A 17,274-nucleotide genomic window follows, 5' to 3' on the forward strand; every position below is an offset into this window, starting at 1 on the left:
ATTGAGCGTGTACTCTGTGTAATATTGTGTTTAGAAGTTGTCTGTTCAATAAAATCCTTTTAGTAGTGCAGGTCAATAGATATTAATATTAATGAATTTCGATAAGTGGACATTCTGTTTTTAACTTTTCTTCCAGCCCAAACTATCTGTCTTTAGAAATTTGATTATGACTGCTTGTGTGAGCCCAATGTCTGGCTTTTCAAATAGTTATTAGAGGAGATCGGAGCTTTTACATACGATTTGTGTTTAATATTTATGGAAGAGAAGTCTTTCTCCAAATATGTAAAAATATTGGTGAGTGAAGGAAATGGCTCCCGGAGTGACAGAAGAAAATACCTTAAAAAGATCTGCAGTTACCTGCAGTTTCCCCAAGGTTGTGTTTACATAAAAAAGATACTGTTTTATGTTCTAGAATCCAGAAATGATTTTATGATTTAACAAGTTCCACAAAGAACCTTTGTAAGGTTATCAGTACCAGCATAACTACTATAGAGATCACACAGCAATACTAGTCTCTGGATTTATTGACTTTTCCGCATTCCTTTAGTATCAGTCATATTTTTCTCCCGAGGGTACCACTTTCCTCTCTTGACTTAATACCCAGATATGGAGACCTATTTGTGCTGCCGTGTGTAATCCTGGGAAATGGATGCATGTTTATCATCTCTCTCTACAGGACCTTTCGTGACCATAGGTATATGTTTGCTGCTTCAGTATAAACAGGCAGCGTTCAGAAATGTATTCTCTAGAGAGGGACAAGTTGGTTTGGTGGAAAGCACAGACATTTCATGTTTGGACAGTGATCATTGAACTTCAACTTCATATGGTTATTGGCTATGTGACCTTGAACAGATTTACCTCAATTTTCTCATTTGTAAAATGGAAACAGTGGCACCTGCCTCAAATGGATGTTTCTGGGAATAGATGAGACAATGAAGAAGGAGCCTTGCATGGTACCTGGCTCCTGGCTTATGTGCAGAATGTTTTTTTGCAGTATGATGTGTTCAACGGGGACGTTTAGGGGACAGTTTGCTGTGTCATTGACCCCTGTTCTGTAAAATTGGCTGATGGCTGTGTCATAACATCACACTCACCAAAAGAGCTGCAGTGTGGGACAGGGAGGCAACCAAGCCACAGGCTCATTGTAGCCTTAATTTCCTTTCCTGGGCCAGCCTTCCTTTCAGAAGGATTGGCTGCTGGATCCAGCTATGTGGCAGGGCAGCCGATCATTATTTAAGTCCATATTCTTCTCAGCTCTTGGGAAAACAGGGTCTCTCAGATGACTTTGGGTGGCCAACATGGGTGATGGGTGTGCATTTACTGAGTCTCCATTTTTCCCCCTTCTCAGAGATGGCATCCTTCCTGATTAGCCAACACCAGTTTCTCACAATTGAACTGTGGGTCATCGCACTCTCGGTCAATAGAGGAGTTCAGGTAGAGCTTGGGTAATTCTTTTTTTTTTTTTTTTCTTTTCTAATTTTTAAAAAAAATTATTTTTAACTTCATTTTTTATTTTTTAAAATTTACATCCAAATTAGTTAGTATATAGTGAAGCAATGATTTCAGGAGTAGATTCCTTAATGCCCCTTACCCATTTAGCCCATCCCCCCTCCCACAACCCCTCCAGCAACCCTCAGTTTGTTCTCCAAATTTGAGTCTCTTTTGTTTTGTCCCCCTCCCTGTTTTTATATTATTTTTGTTTCCTTTCCCTTATGTTCATCTGTTTTTTTTTTTTTTTAAATTTTTTTTCAACGTTTTTTAATTTATTTTTGGGACAGAGAGAGACAGAGCATGAACGGGGGAGGGGCAGAGAGAGAGGGAGACACAGAATCGGAAACAGGCTCCAGGCTCCGAGCCATCAGCCCAGAGCCTGACACGGGGCTCGAACTCACGGACCGCGAGATCATGACCTGGCGGAAGTCGGACACTTAACCGACTGCGCCACCCAGGCGCCCCAGTTCATCTGTTTTGTCTCTTAAAGTCCTCATATGAATGAAGTCATATGATTTTTGTCTTTCTCTGACTAATTTCACTTAGCATACTACCCTCCAGTTCCATCCACGTAGTTGCAAATGGCAAGATTTCATTCTTTTTGATTGCTGAGTAATACTCCATTGTATATATCTACCACATTTTCTTTATCCATTCATCCATCGAGGGACATTTGGGCTCTTTGCATACTTTGGCTATTGTTGATAGTGCTGCTATAAACAGAGGGGTGCATGTGTCCCTTTGAAACAGCACACCTATATCCCTTGGGTAAATGCCTAGTAGTGCAATTGCTGGGTCATAGGGTAGTTCTATTTTTAGTTTTTTGAGGAACCTCCATACTGTTTTCCAGAGTGGCTGCACCAGCTTTCATTGCCACCAACAATGCAAAAGAGATCCTCTTTCTCCGCATCCTCGCCAACATCTGTTGTTGCCTGAGTTGTTTATGTTAGCCATTCTGACAGGTGTGATGTGGTATCTTATTGTGGTCTTGATTTGTATTTCCCTGATGATGAGTGATGTTGAGCATTTTTTCATGTGTCGGTTGGCCATCTGGATGTCTTCTTTGGAGAAGTGTCTATTCATGTCTTTTGTCCATTTCTTCACTGGATTATTTGTTTTTTGGTGTTGAGTTTGATAAGTTCTTTGTAGATTTTGGATACTAACCCTTTATCTGATATGTCATTTACAAATATCTTCTCCCATTCTGTTGGTTGCCTTTTAGTTTTGCTGATTGTTTCCTTCGCTGTGCAGAAGCTTTTTATTTTGATGAGGTCCCAGTAGTTCATTTTTGCTTTTGTTTCCCTTGCCTCCGGAGACGTGTTGAGTAAGAAATTGCTGCGGGCAAGATCAAAGAGGTTTTTGCCTGCTTTCTCCTCGAGGATTTTGATGGCTTCCTGTCTTACATTGAGGTCTTTCATCCACTTTGAGTTTATTTTTGTGCCTGGTGTAAGAAAGTGGTCCAGGTACATTCTTCTGCATGTCACTGTCCAGTTTTCCCAGCATCACTTGCTGAAAAGACTGTATTCCATTGGATATTCTTTCCTGCTTTGTCAAAGATTAGTTGCCCATACATTTGTGGGTCCATTTCTGGGTTCTCTGTTCTATTCCATTGATCTGAGTGTCTGTTCTTGTGCCAGGAGATTCTTTATCAGGGTGTTTATAGAGCCGCAGTGGTGGCTGCGGTTGTTGGCATTGAGAGTGGCTGCCATCTCTGTGTTCCATTTTTCTTGAGTCCAGTGTCTTTTCCCTGATGTCTCATCACAGGTCCAACAAAGCATATAGCATCGGAAGAGGAGAGGAGGGCCGAGGGATGAAGTGTGGAATCCCAGTACCTAAGAGCAGAGGAAGAAGAGCCACTAGGGAGATCTAGAAAAAATAGTCAGAAAGGAGTACTCATGAAACCAAGAGAGGAGAGAATATCAAGAAGAAAGGGAGAATAGGCTGTAACTATTAGATTTGGTGAGTGTAGAGATGAGAGGCCAGAGGCCAGTGAAATATGGGCTATGTGGTGAGAAAGTGGACACCAGAATAGATTACATTTCTTTCAATAAGCTTGACTGGAAAAGAAGGGAAATAGGGCAATAGTTAATGTTCAAAAAGGATATAGTGTTTAAAGATGGGCGATATTAAAAAAAAAAGTGTGTATTTTGAAGGGGGAAGATATGGGAGGATGTTGGAGAAGATAAATCCATTTAAATTTGTACTAATTTTGTCATTTTGCATGTGGATTCTGATCTTCTTTACTACCTGTCCTCTTTTGTGTTTTTAAAATTCATGGTTGTTTTCTTGGTCTGTCTGCCTTCCTTGCTCTCTCCCTGCCTCCATCCTTCCTTTTCCCTCTCTCCTCCTTCCTTCCTCTCCTCCTCTCCCTCCCCCCTTTTGAGATTTCTGACAATTTGTGTATTCGATCCTGTTTCTTACTATCCTGTCCTTCTGGATGTCATCAGTACCACATGGGATCTGGGTATGGCAACTTCTTACTGTACTTTTAGGAGGAGACTCATGTAGCCCTTTTGTCCCCATTCATCCATCCTCAGCAATATGTTAATCCTTCCTAATTATCTTTAAATTGTTACTGCATGATTTCTGTGTCACGGAGTATCTCAGAACATTGTATTCACCCTCAATTTACTAATTTTTCCACTTTCATGCTTAATTCTTTAAAGGTTTTGGGATGTAAGCCTATCCAGTTTCTGTCAAGAATTGTGGCATGGGAGATGAAACACACGAAACAGTTTCTTGATTTAGAGATGATACATAGCCAGTGTAGGAAAATTTAGTTACTGTTCCCTAATAAGTATATTGTAACTGGTTTTTAGAGGGGGAGAGGTGAGTGCACTGAAGATGTCTGCGGTTCTGAAACTTCCTTTTTGTTCCTCTGTTCCCTCCCTCCTCCCCCTCCCTACCCTCTTCTCCCTCCCCCTTGTCTCAGCCAATTTGGTACTGAGTGTCTTAAGCCATGTTGGAGATAAGAATGGAAGCTGAAATATGAGAGATTATATGCACGGGCAGTTCACATAGGCATATGCTTGTGAACAAACCTGTTACCCTGGGCAATACATAGAGATGGGGGTAGATGCTTCATGCTCACACAGGTTTCGCTACCAGGCCTCTTGTCTGGGAGCCATTTCAGTCCCCTTCACATGGCTCCTGTGAGAGCCTGACTGTCCGCTGTGACTGCCCTGGCTCTGCTGGTTCCTGCAGTGGGGTCTGACCCATCTGGGCTGGGCCTTCCTCCCAGAGCCTCTTCTCTGGAGTGAGGAGCTGTAAACTGTACAAGTCTGGAGCTGACTTAGGACGGCTGACGGAGATGCTGTGAAGCTGCTTCTTTGGAGAAGGTCTGTTTTCACTAGGAGAGGAGGAAATTCCACGCTGAAGGAGGCAGAAATGGCAGGCAGACCTGGTTCCCACTCTACTTGCTTCTGAGGTCTAACTGCCTTCCCGCCCTTCCTGCGGTGTCACTGTTCAACATTTCTTTGGGCTCCTTGAACCAAAAACCAGGTTCTCTATCTTTCTCTCCCTGTCTCTCTTTTTGTCTCAGCCTGTTCAAGTTGGATGTTGTCACTTGTCACCAACTGATAATAGGTGCCTTTCTTACACTTAACTCCAGATTTGGTTTTAATGGGAAATGAATGAGAGTTGCCTGTTTCAAGGCAGTGGCCTCTAGCTAGCCCTTCCCAAGAGCCATAGTTGGAAGGCTCTGATAGAGCTACATGTGTGCTAAACATTTAGACTGTTCCACTTTTCCCTGTTGTTTTCAAACATCCTGCCACTGGTGGGGATTCCTGCCTAATGCGTCACTGGGAAGCCCACCCCACAGTGGTGCCTGTGGAAGCTGTGGATTTGCTTCTTCATGGCATTGCCCACAGATTGAGCATTTCCCTCCAGGCCGTAGCATGTGACATATTTAGGTTGCCAGAACCACATGAGTGCTAGAACCTCACTCATCAATATGATTCGGTTACTTCCTTTTTTTTTCCTAGAAAAATAAAACACTCTATTAAAGTAGCATTACTGGGGCACCCTGGGTGGCTCAGTTGGTTAAGTGGCCAGCTCTTGATTTTGGCTCAGGTAATGATCTCATGGTTGTGGGATTAAGCCCCATGTTGGGCTCTGTGCTGGCCATGGGGCCTGCTTAACATTCTCTCCCTCTTCCTTTGCCCCACCCCTGCTCGTGCTCTTGCACTGTCTCAAAAAAATAAATAAATAAAAAAGCATTACCAATGATTGCCATTCTTCGTCACTGCAGGAGGTAACATTTATAGATAGGCAAACTCCCAGTATAAACTAACAGCTTTGTTGTTAAGCCCAACTGTTATCAAGTATTATATCATAAAAGCTTGGCTGTTCCCCTTCACCTCTACTTTATTTTATTTTATTTTATTTTTTAAATTTTTTTAACGTTTATTTATTTTTGAGACAGAGAGAGACAGAGCATGAACAGGGGAGGGTCAGAGAGAGAGAGGGAGACACAGAATCTGAAACAGGCTCCAGGCTCTGAGCTGTCAGCACAGAGCCTGATGCGGGGCTTGAACTCACGAACCGTGTGATCATGACCTGAGCTGAAGTCGGACGCTTAACCGACTGAGCCACCCAGGCGCCCCTCACCTCTACTTTAAAGAAAACTTTTTACTAGTCTTCCACATTCAGCATTTCAGAAATTAATGATCACAGAGTTCATGGCCTATACAATGACTCCCATAAGCCATGTAAATCTTTTCTCCAATGGCCAATCTCCAATGGCCAAACAAGGTGAGAAGTTGTTGTGGCCCAGTGGGATGGCCACTCAGGGTGGGCTCATGAGTTCTGGGTTTTGCCTGTGCTGCTGAGCTCTGAGCAACTTTGTGCAATTTACTTATCTCCTCTGGCTTTTTGTTTAATTTTAAAAGAATGCTTGCAAGCCAAGTTCCTATAGGTTCTTTTTCCATTCATGCAATGATTTTAAGTGGTTTCTTCGTATTATGCTTAACACTTCCTCTCTTCCCTTCACAATGAATCTCCTTTCCTCAGAAACTTAATAACTTGAGCCCTAAGCCCTTCATCTTTCTTGCATTGTTGCACTTGCTTTTTCTTTTTTTTCTCCTCTCCTCTTCTGCTCTTTTTCTCCCTTGAGGAAAAGGCAGAGAAAGAGAAAGAAAATGGAGGCATGCAACATAGATGCAAATATAGTTACAACTTTTCCGGATAGTCTCATTCTCAGTCTGGAGGAAGTTGCTTTGGCAACAGTGAATCTCTCTTTCTCTCTGCCTCTGAACTAAGTTTATCCTTCCTTATTATTATTTCATTTCTATGGAATATGGCTACTTACAGTTTTCTTTTAAATTATAGTTTTCTTCTTGAAATTTCTTAGAGACCATTTTTTTTAATGTATCTGAATGTTTGAAAGTACAATTGAAGCAAATCCATGGGCTGTTTAAGAGTAGAACCCCACCGTGATTTCCCCAATGAGCAAAAATTCTTTCCACCAGACCACATGTGGACCTTGTTCTTTGCAGACTGTTAGCTCGTACCAGCCTGCAACTCTGTCTCCTAAAAGTGAAATTTGTGTACAATTTTGACTAGTGTCCTCCTAATTACTGCATACCAGGTCTTGCACACTGGCCATGTAGCAAGCCATTGTCCTATAAACTGTGAGTCAAGAAAGAGAAATGGCAAACAGAATGCACAGGCAGGTTGATGTTGGTGCTGGGGAAATGCTTGGGCAAGATGTCACAACAAAGATTGAAGCAGAAGTAGTTCTGGGGGCAGAAGTAGTCAGGAGAGGGCCTGACACCAGAAGGAGGTAGCAGACCTGGTCAGACCTGCCCACAAGGTCTAGTCTTAGGGAAGTCTCAGATTGCCATCAGGAAGGGGTTGATCAGGAGAGACCCATGCATGGGTGGTCTCTGATCCAGAGACCATACATGGCCAGCCTGGATGAGGTGAAGTGCAGGAGTCCTCCTGTGAAGCTGCTGGCACCCACCTGCCACTTGAGGCCTCCTGCTCTTGGCTTAAGCCCCAGGGCCTAATTAGGGAAGTCCAAAGCCATCCTTAAGATTGGAGTGTGTGTGTGTGTGTGTGTGTGTGTGTTGTGTGTATAGGATGCTTATGTTCACTTGGTTACCTCCGCCTCTAGGTTCCTGCATCCCCAAACACTTTTTTTTTTTGCACTGAATTGACCCCTTTAGCATTGTATCGACCAAACCCCCACTCATGATAAAGGTGGGAATGTTCTAGACTTCACTGAAGACTGGGGAGTGACAGAGGAGTGACTGAGTGCATATGGCACAGCACAGAGGTGCGATCCAGCCTTGGATACACCTGATCCCAAGTGCTGCTGGCTGGCCCTCCAGTCGCAGTTCCCTGCAGCCTGTTTCAACGTGCAGGGCGAACCTCGCACCTCTCAGGATCCGACCTCTCACCTATCCCTGTCCTCATTTTTTTGCCCCCACCCCCTTCCTGAGAAAATGTAAATCTTTTCTTACACAGAACAGATTTAGCACTTCTCTTTGACATGGGTTCTAGTTAATACCCATGCTTTAAGGGCCTCACCTTCTATTTTAAAAACCATAGCAAGTTATTTTCCCAGAGATGGTGGACTTTTCCTACATTGACCTAGGATTACATTTTGTGATGTTGGAGCTTGAACTGGATGCCAAACTAAGTAGGAGAGAGAATGGGGAGACTGAATGGTAATGAGTGATTTGGTTTGGAGGGCTCTTTTTTCCGCTAAGGGGTATGTGTGAGCTCCCTTTGTCTTGTCACGTGTATTACATTTTAGTGGATGATTATGTATGTACGTATGTATTTTTAATGTTTATTTTATTTTTTGAGAGAGAGAGAGAGAGAGAGAGAGAGAGAGCAAGCGAGAGAGAGAGAGAGCATGTGCACAATGGGGGGAGGGGCAGAGATAGAGGGAGACACAGAATCTGAAGCAGGCTTCAGGCTCCAAGCTGTCAGCACAGAGCCCAACGTGGAATTCAAATCCACAAGCCATGAGATCATGACCTGAGCTGAAGCTGGACGCTTAACTGACTGAGCCACCCAGGCACCCCTGAATGATTTAAAAAGTTAATAATCTCTTAAAGAGTTTATAGTTTTGTCAGGAAGGCAGACATAACATAGATGAGCATAATTAAGCCATGAACTTTGTGGCATTGTTGAGGGGGTGAATTTATCAAGAATTTGGAAACGGTTAACTGAATTTATGTTGTGTACACAGTATTTAAATGAAATTTGGACTCCCATCTAACTTATCACTAATTCAGATACAGTTATTTTTCCAGATTAAAAACAAAAATGTAAAGGCATATTTTCAGAGATTTTTAAAAGGCACCAAAGTTTACTTAATTTCATTTTAGCATCAGCAAATGACAATCCAATTTTAATAGTTATTTTGAATTTAGTACCTCTAAAACTCAGGGTGGTTTTGTTTTCTGGCTAATTATTCTACTGGGGAAACATTGCCAGGTTAGGATAAAATATTGTTTTTGGACATTTTGTTTTGTGACATATTTCCTTGTATTTTAAAAATCTCTTGGGTATTTTAAGGGAAATTTAATCCATCTGCTTTTGATCTAAATGTAATTCACTCAGAATAATGGAAAAATATTTGATATGCAGAGAAATCTATTGATGCTCTTAAAGCTTTTCTCCTGGGGAATAAGAAATCATAGTTTTTCCACGAGTAAATCACAAACTTACAATGTCTAATTTTTCTGCTTATTTAATGAAACCTGAGTTAAGCATCAATTGGGCAGTCCAAATCAGTTTTTAATTTTTTAAGACTTCCTTTTCAAACCATGCATAGGATATTTTCTTCAAGGAGGTTTTCTTTTTCTCTTATCCTGACAGTTTTATCTACTACCCTATTTTTTTTTTCAATGATTTTGGAAGATTTAAGGTAATAAAATGATTTTTGATGTCTGTGGATTAATAGTGTCTGCATTTAAGATGTTTCAGACCTGTCAGAAGCCTGGAAATGGCATTTGAATATATTTCTTAATTTTAATTTTAAAACACTTCCTCCGAGATTTAGCTACCAGTCCTAAGGGAATATTTTGAATTTGAAAGAGGAAGTTCAGGCCAAGGTACAGCCAAACTCTGTACTCTTGGAAGACCTGAAATCCAATTACAAATAATAAAAGAGGTCATGATATCACTATTATGGTTTGTAAGTGCCATGTGAAAGAACTCAATGGGGAATTAGATCATAAGAGGGTCTTGGGTGGCCACTAATTGAAGGGCAGGGCCTGGTGTTTTAGCCACTTGGCTGCTCCAACACACTGTTCTTTCCGTATCTGTTTTCAGGGGTGGGAGGTGGGGGCCTTCATCCCACTTTCCAGGACTGACTTCTTCTGACCCCCTAAGGACAGTGGCTCTCACAGCTCTAATTTTCCAAGGGTAGGCTCTGCATCTCTGATTTGGGCCTTGGCCTTTTGCCTTCATATTCCCTTTCTCCACTGGAAGCCAACCTGCCAGAAGTCTGGGCAGGAGCCTCTCTCCTGCTCCACAGCCCTCTGCTGCCCTCTGCTGCCCACAGCAAATGGCAGTAAACCCTCCTGTCTCAGTGGGCCTGTGGGATCTGATGCCTGGGTGGTTGCAGTAGTCTTCTGGCCTCTTTCCTGTAGTTCAGCAAGCAGATCATAGCCAGACAAGTCTTCCTCAAATATCACTTCACATGAGAATCAGCTCAGTTATAGCGATTAGGTGCACAGACTGGATATAGATTGCCTGGGTGAAGCTCCAGCTCTGCCCTTTATTGTCTGTATGACCTTGAGTAAGTTGTGCGACTTTGGGCAAGTTTAGTTGAAGTCTGTATGCCTCAGATTCCTGGCCTGAAAAATGGGTTGATAATGCTCGTATGAGGTAAGTATTATTTTATGAGGGATAAATGAAATAAGTGTTTAGAGCAGTGGCACATAGTAAGTTCTAAATAAATATTAGTTATTGTTATACTTATCACCCTGCCCCCCTTTATTTAGGATTTACTGTAGACCAGCATTTCCCAAAATGTGGGGGCCCTAACACAAGACGATATTAGATGGTTCAAGGGTATGGCATTGAATGACATGGACCACAGTGAGAAAACCATTCCTTTTTTTCTAGTGTCTTTCAGCTCTTCTGATTGTATCAAGGTACAAATGTCAGTTTGGTGCTAGAATGCTTTTAATACTCCAACACTTGTTAGAGGCCACATGCTTACAGGTTGCTATAAGCATTGACAATTTAATAGCACCCATTTTAACAGTATTTTTTATTTCTGGCAAATGATACTGGTTTTCATTTTACAGTTGTATTATAAAATTTCTTTTATAAAGTTAATAATAAATTATAAAATTTCCTTCAAAAACTAACATAGGTTTTAAAGAAGTTAGTTTAGGGGTGCCTGGCTGGCTCAGTCAGGGGAGCATGTGACTCTTGATCTTGGGCTTGTGAATTCGAGCCCCACATTGAGTGTAGTAGAGATTACTAAAAAAAATAAACTTTAAGAAGAAGTTAGTTAAAAGAATGTTAAGTAAATAATAAATCATGCTATGATTTCAAATATGGCAAAAATCACGAACATGGTGCCTGAAGTTGAGGAAACCCCATGAAAGAGCATATGACTTGGGACTTCGTAGTTGGTCCTCAGCTGGCCTGGGGCCCTTCCTGCTCCCCTTGTGGACCTTCTGCTTTGTCCACACTCTTTTGCTAATTGCTGCCATGTCTTGAGAATTCCTGCCCTTGATTTTTTTCTCAAGAATGCCCCCCAGGTTCTGCTTTTTGGATTTTCAGTCGTCCTTCAAGGCCCCATTAAAAGTAATATCCTCTGTAAGGCCTCCTTGAACTGCTGGCTTTAGTCTTCTCTCCTTCCTTCAAACTCTCATTCTTTGTCTGTTCCATTTATTGGCAGTCATTTTTTGGCATATGATATTTGTTATTTCCATTTCCCTGTCCTGTTTCTGCAACTGGAAGAAAAGGACTGGAAGCTCCTTGAGGGTGGGGACAGTGTCTTAGTCATCTTGTATCTCCTTTAGGCTTGATACAGTGCCTTGGATGCAGTAAATGTTGCTTAATGCTCTAATTGTTGTGTGTGCACATTGAGGTGTCATTTATATAGCATAAAATTCACCTGTTCTGGGTGTGCAGTTTGATGATTTTAATACTGTATGCAGTTGTGAAGCCATTGACACAGTCCCATCTAAAACACTAGGATTCCCTCCAAAGTTCTCTCCTGCCTATTTGCAGCCCTCTCCTACCCCAGTCCCAGACAACAAGCAGTCTCCCTTCTCTATATATACTTTTACCCTTTTATCGAAATGGAATCATGCAATATGTAGTCTTTTCTGTCTAGCTTCTTTCACTTAGCGCAGTGTTTCTGAGGTTCACCCATGTTGCTGCATGTATTAGTAATCTGTGCCTTTTTGTCCTGTAGCAGCAATAGACTATAATTTATCCATTTATCATGTTATGAACTTTGGGACTGTATTGAGTTTTTGGCTATTAAGGATTGTGTTTTGACGAATGTTCACACACAGGTCTTTGTGTAGACATATGTTTTCTCAAAGATAGACTATGGTGAGTATAAGTTGAACTTTTAAAGATCCTGCCAGACTGTTTACCATTCTGTATTCCCACCAGCAGGTGTATGAGGGTTCCAATTTCTAGCAGCCTCACCAACACTTTATATTATCTCATTCTTTCCTTTTAGCCTTTTTAGTGGGTGGTGAAGGATGAATCAAGGATGACTCTTGGATTTTCAGGCTGAGCAGCTAAGTGTTTGGTGCTACTATTAAATGGAGGCTGAAAGAGGAATGAAATTTTTTTTTAATATTTTAATTATTTTTGAGAGACAGAGAGCATGAAGGAAAGGGGAAAGGGAAAGGACAGAGAGGGGGACAGAGGATCCAAAGTGGGCTCTGCACTGACAGCAGTGAGTCTGATGTGGGGCTTAAACCCACGAACGGTGAGATCATGACCTGAGCTGAAGTTGGACACACAACCGACTGAACTACCCAGGTGCCCCCCAGAATGAACTTCTGTGAGAAAATCATGAGTTCTGGTTTGACAAGGTAGATTTTGAGGTATCTATTAATCATTCAAAGGGAATGTTAAGTACGTAGTGGGATGTATGAAGCTACCTGTGTTCATTCTGTTTTCCTGAACTCATTAAATAATGGAATCTGGAATAGTTGCTTCAATTACCTGTACTCTAAACATGTGTTTAATGGTCTGGACAAGTCACATAACTTCTCCTGATGTCAGTTTCTCATCTATAGAGTAAAATAACACCTGTCTTCCTCCAAAGATTGGGTGAGGAGTGAATGAATTAAGGAATGTGGAAGTGCTTATTAGCATAATTATTATTAATGCATGATTACCTTTTTATTTCATTGCTGTGTTCATTGTGCCTTCTAACCCTACTTTTTGTACATAAGCACGTACTCAGTAAATACTGGCTTAGTAAATCAGTAAATGCAGATAATGACTAAGTGCATAATGGGGAGAAGGAAGAGAGGAGAAGGAAGAAAGAAAGAGGAGACTGAGGAGAGGGAGGCGGGGGAGGAGAGGAGAGCAGAAAGAGAGAATGGGTAGGATTTGGATGGGCCTCAGAAGGGATGGTCATCAAAATTCCACATTTGAGCTTTGTGGAAACGCAATGTTCTTTTATTTATGACATCAGGAAGGAACATGAAAGAGTTAGGAATTGGGGAGCTATTTAAATAATAACACTTATTATGTAAAGTGTGGTATTTCTTAAGTGTCTTTATATTAGACTTTAAGCTTCTTGAGGGCTGGGGTGATTTCTGATATGCCTCTGGATTTTCTAGAACCTCAGCTTACTGCTTTAAGCATAAATGAACACGTGTAAATGTGTATAAAATGAATGAATAAACCTTTTAAACTTCTCTCTTTGTTCTATCTAAAGTGACATGTATTTGATATTTGGTTGGTCAGTAGATGCCCCTTCAGCTTACTTCCTTCTTGTGTTCCTAGGACGTTGTGAGCGTGCTTCTGTCATAGCTGATGGGTGACCGGTAGTTGTAATTACTTGTTTACAAACCTGCTCCATGATGGCAGTGGTTCCTTATTCCTGTCATATGCCTGGCATGTGGTGGTTGTTTAGAATATGTTTGAGAGAATTATCCCTGAGTGGATATCAGTATTCAAAACTTAATGAATATCTGGGAAAGAAGACCAGATCCATGCCCTTTGGGGTTTCAGATTATAGACCTAACGATCTAAATCTAAGGAGGGAAAAGAGGGTGGGGAAATGATTCAATAATTCTATTTTCCCTCATTTAAAAAAAAAACATCTTAAAAAGTTTATTTACAGAGAGAGAGACGGAGAGAGAGAGAGAATCCCAAGCCCCACATGGGGCTTGATCTCACGACTGTGAGATCATGACCTGAGCTGAAATCCAGAGTCACATGCTTAAATGACTGAGCCACCCAGGTGCCCCTATTTTCTCTCATTTCTTCTTTTAAAAAAATGTTTATTTTCAAAGAGAGCGAGAGACACAGTGCGAGCAGGGGAGGGGCAGGGAGGGAAGGAGAGACAGAATCTGAAGCAGGCTTCATGCTCTGAGCTGTCAGCATAGAGCCCAATGCGGGGCTCGAACTTACGAACCGTGAGATCATGACCTCAGCCGAAGTCGTATGCTTGACCGACTGAGCCACCCAAGTGCCCACCCATCATTTTCTGTCTAATGGACGAAGTAGATATATTCTTAGTATGGTTAGGGAGTACCTTCCCACTGCCATCTCACATTTTAGGTGACAATATTAACTCATGTTGTAAATATTCTGAGAGAGTCACAACCTCAAAAGTTCTTGTTAGTTTAGCTCATTAGGAAGTATTTTTCTGGACTGGCCTAAAACAAAGTATTTTAAACATTATTTAAAAAAAAAAATTTTTTTTTTAACGTTTATTTATTTTTGAGACAGAGAGAGACAGAGCATGAACGGGGGAGGGTCAGAGAGAGGGAGACACAGAATCTGAAACAGGCTCCAGGCTCTGAGCTGTCAGCACAGAGCCCGACGCGGGGCTCGAACTCACAGACCGTGAGATCATGACCTGAGCTGAAGTCGTCTGCTTAACCGACTGAGCCACCCAGGCGCCCCTAAACATTATTTTTTAATAAAAACGTTTGTTAAAATCTGGTATGAACCTCGTACTTATACATCATAAAAAAAGAGCTACTGTGGTTGCTGCAGGTGGTGATGTCCTAGAACCTTGCCTACTTATTCTTTCTTTGTCTAGTTTGAAGGCCCTGCAGCCTCTGGGGAGCTCCAGGGCTCCCTGGAAGAAAGTTTGAAAACCCACAGGTTTACACGAAGTTTGTACATTTTGACCCCCTGTTTCTTCTCTTACTCACATAGACTGTGCTAAGTCAGTAGGAACACTTAACCATGCTACTAACCATGTTAGTTAGTTGCTCAGCAACCACTAACTTACAGGCTATGTAAAACTTTTAAGAATCAGCCTTTTCTGGTTGTATTTTTTGTCTGAGAGCTTGAATCAAAAGAAGGTTTTGAGGCTCCAATAAATCATAAACCGTACACACTGGGAAGAAAATTCCCCGTGTCTGTGAATTTACCATAGTGAGTTTACATTCTAGGGTCGGTGTCCTGTGTAGGTACAGAGTGTGCCCTGTCCAAATAGGTGGCTGGGAGAGGGAACCACAGAGGGGTGGAAGAGAGACTGGGATTAAAGTGAAGTCAGATCCTGGGTTAGTATTGGGGAGGCCTCCCTAAGCCTGCTGGGCTCAGGGTGCCTGTGAAGAGTTACCCGAGTCGTGGGAAGAGAAGATTTGCTAACATGTAGCCTAGGTGTCCGTCAAAAGTTTGAACTCCCTAGGGCCCAGCAGTTAGGGAAAGAGGACAGAGTGACTGCGTGCTTCAAGGAGGGCCTGGAAATCCAAGAGGGTGCACAGAAGGGAGTATTTGGAGAGGCCAGGAATGCTGGTGTTGACTAAGTATATCCAAGAAGTCAGAACGAAGTAAGGCACTAGAATGTGCTGAGTGGATTCCTGAAGCAGATTCACATGGTCAAGGTTTTAGGTAATGTGTAGTATTTTTTTATAAGAAGGACTTTGGTAGGCTTACCTTGGGCTGTAATCATTCACAACAATGAAAAATACTGGAGAGATGGATTGCAACTTTATTTTTATTGAGATATAATTCATGTACCATAAAATTCATCTTTTCATAGTAAACAGTTGAACAGTTTTTAGTATATTTACGAAGCTGTGCAACCATCACTGCTAGTTCTAGAACGTTTTCATCACGCCAGAAGGAAACCCCGTACCCAGGAGCCCCTCCCCATTCTTCTCTCTGCCCTGGCATCCACTAGTCTGTTTTCTGCGCCTATGGGTTTGTCTATTCTGGACCTTTCATATAAATAGGAATATACAATATGTGGCTTTTGTGTCTGGCTTCTTTCACTTAGCATGTTTTTTTTCAGAGATTCATCCATGTTAAAGCATTGTATCAGTGTTTAATCCCTTTTTATGGCTGAATAATATTCCATTGCATGTTTACACCACTTTTTGTTTACCTGTTCAACTGTTGATGGATATTTGGGTCACTTTCACTTTTTGGCTGCTATAAATAACACTATTAGGAACATTTGTGTACAAGTTTTTGATCCACTTTGACAATCTCTGTCTTACTAGGCACATTTAGACCATTGATGTTCAAGATGATTATTGATATGGTTGGATAACTATCTACCATATTCATTACTGTTTTCTATTTGTTGCCATTGTATATTTGTTCCTATTTTTGTCTTCTACTTTTTTCTGCCTTTTGTGGTTTTGAGAATTTTATATGAACTCATTTTTTCTCTTTTCTCAGTATATCAGTTACAGTTTTTTAAAAGACTTTTTTTAGGGGCACCTAGGTGGCTTAGTTGGTTAAGTGTCCAACTTCGGCTCAGGTTATGATCTCATGGTTTGCAAGTTCAAGCCCTGCATCAGGCTCTGTGCTGACAGCTCAGAGTCTGGAGCCTGCTTTGGATTCTGTGTCTCCTCTCCCTGCCCTTCCCTCACTCACACTCTATGTCTCTCTCTCTCTCTCTCTAAAAAATAAATAAGCATTAAAAATATAGAAAAAACCTTTGTTTAGTGATTGCCTTAGAGTTTACAGTATACATTTACAACGAATCCAAATCCACTTCCACCTAACACTGTACTACTTTAGGGGGTATCTTATAATAACAAAATAATCCTGATAACGCTCTTCCACCCTCAAATCATCACTGTCTTTCATTTCACTTATAAATAAGCATATACTTGTATACACAGACACACACATACACACATATGTATAGACATAAGCATAAATAAGTACATTGCTGTTATCTTGAACAAACTCTTATCTGTTAGATCAATTAAAAATAAGAAAAATAAAAGTTCTTATTTTACTTTCACTTTTTCCATCTTCAGTGCTCTTCCTTTATGTAAATACAGCTTTCTAATCGTGAAAAGGTATTAGGTTATTTACCATAAAAGGTAAAAGGTAGTATCATCTCAATAGACACACATGCTTTCTGTGTGTCTATTGAGATGATTGAGTAGTTTCTGTCCCTTCTTTTATTAATATGCTATAGTACATTGATTTTTTTCTGTGTTGAACCAACCTTATATTTCTGGGTTAAATCCCACTTGGTCATAGTTTATAATCCTTTGTATATGTTGCCAGATTCAGTTTGGTAGTATTTTGTTGAGAATTTTTGCATCTATATCCATAAGAGATATTGCTCTGTAGTTTTCCTGTAATATCTTTGTCTGATTTAAAAAAAAATAGTTTTTTCTATTC

General features: G+C 41.1%; 1 protein-coding gene across 2 annotated transcripts in view; it reads left to right on the forward strand.

Annotated features, from left to right (window-relative positions):
• MSRA (methionine sulfoxide reductase A) overlaps positions 1–17,274 on the forward strand; it is a 462,739-nt gene that overhangs the window by 25,846 nt on the left and 419,619 nt on the right. The window lies entirely within an intron of this gene.

The sequence above is a fragment of the Neofelis nebulosa genome, chromosome 3 (assembly GCF_028018385.1).
Source record: "Neofelis nebulosa isolate mNeoNeb1 chromosome 3, mNeoNeb1.pri, whole genome shotgun sequence".
In the NCBI taxonomy this organism is placed as follows: domain Eukaryota; kingdom Metazoa; phylum Chordata; class Mammalia; order Carnivora; family Felidae; genus Neofelis; species Neofelis nebulosa.